This window comes from Rousettus aegyptiacus, unplaced genomic scaffold, assembly GCF_014176215.1.
Source record: "Rousettus aegyptiacus isolate mRouAeg1 unplaced genomic scaffold, mRouAeg1.p scaffold_m13_p_2, whole genome shotgun sequence".
NCBI classification, from domain to species: Eukaryota; Metazoa; Chordata; class Mammalia; order Chiroptera; family Pteropodidae; genus Rousettus; species Rousettus aegyptiacus.
Genome location: NW_023416295.1, coordinates 43,659,479 through 43,660,893, shown reverse-complemented (window position 1 = coordinate 43,660,893; position 1,415 = coordinate 43,659,479). Strand labels below are relative to the sequence as shown.

General features: G+C 38.4%; 1 pseudogene; it reads left to right on the top strand.

Annotated features, from left to right (window-relative positions):
- Positions 1-222: 222 nt before the first annotated feature.
- Positions 223-338, top strand: LOC118614075 (annotated as a pseudogene).
- The last annotated feature ends 1,077 nt before the right edge of the window (positions 339-1,415 follow it).

The following is a 1,415-nucleotide window of genomic DNA, read 5'->3' as shown; positions in this document are numbered from 1 at the left end:
GGGAATTCATTTCACAGGACAGATTATGCAATTTGAAAGATTTGGCCAATTTTGCAAGATTCCCATGGTGTTTTTTATCCTCAGTCCTCCAGTCTTATAGGACGAACTATCAGAGTAATCAAAACTCAATAGGCAGATATGGTTCCCTAGTGTAGCAGTTAGCACATCTGCTTTACATGCAGAAGGTCCTGGGTTCATGTCCCAGTAGAGGTACAGTCCATTGTCTGTGGCCATGCCACCCTGAATAAGCCCTATATCTGATCTTGGAAGCTAAGCAGGGTTGGGCCTGGTTAGTACTTGGATGGGAGACCACCTAGGAAGATGAGGTGCTGTAGGCATAAATAATAAAAAAATAAATATAGATAAAAAAAATTCAATAGGCAAAACTGATTCAGTCTTATAAGTTCCCTTGGCCTAAGGTTCTTCTTCCCTTGGTATTTTTCAACCTAAGATCTACTCCCTTTAGATTGTCTCCTTTTGAAATTATTACCAGCAGACGCACGAGATTAGATCAAGGGATGTATGAACTTGCACTGGTGAAAGGAGACCTTATGATTTACTGTACAAAACTTATAAGGGCCCACAAGACTAACTCATAGCTCACAGAGCAATCTTTCCATAGCATGCTCTTGGGAGATAAAGATCTACAACATCATGGTCTCCACCTGGAGTTTACATTAGAAACACCCTCTCCATAAAGATGCCTTTCATTGAGAATACAGTCAACAATATTGTAATAACTACAATATTGTAATAACTACATTAGATGCATACTAGACATACCAGGGTGATTACTTCATAAGTTATGTAAATATCTCTAATCAATATGCTGTGTACCTGAAACTAATATATTGTATGTCAACTGTAATAAAAAAATTTTTCTTTTAAAAGATGCCATTCAGTCCCGAAGGAAAGGGCCATATGAGGTATTACCCCTCTTCAGGCTTCTCCTCGATGTGCAGGAATCCCACTACATTGCCCTACCCAGGCATGTCATTCCAACTTTATCCCTGATACCGTGACCTATAAGCTTTCACTTTCACTCAAACCTGATTGTATTGTTTCCTTAGGTTTAAAAAAGTTAAGGGTTTTGCTTCTTTCTCCTAATTTCCTTTCTTGCCTTTGCCCAAACCAGTCCCCAAAAGTAATGTTGATGATTGATCTGAACCTGAGATATTAAATTAGACCAAGTTTACTGTTGAGCAAATTCACTGTGTTTAAAGGTCATGTTCCCTTCTCTTTTTCCCAAAACGACTAGATCAATTGGTAGCCTGATTCAGGTTCTCAGACATCTATCTCTCTCTTATTATGTTCTTTCATGTGGTCAATCAGATAATATCTCAAAGCAAGTTCGAGAACAGAACTGTCTACAACCTCAAGAGAATCTAATCTTCCTTGACTTTGATTAGACTCTT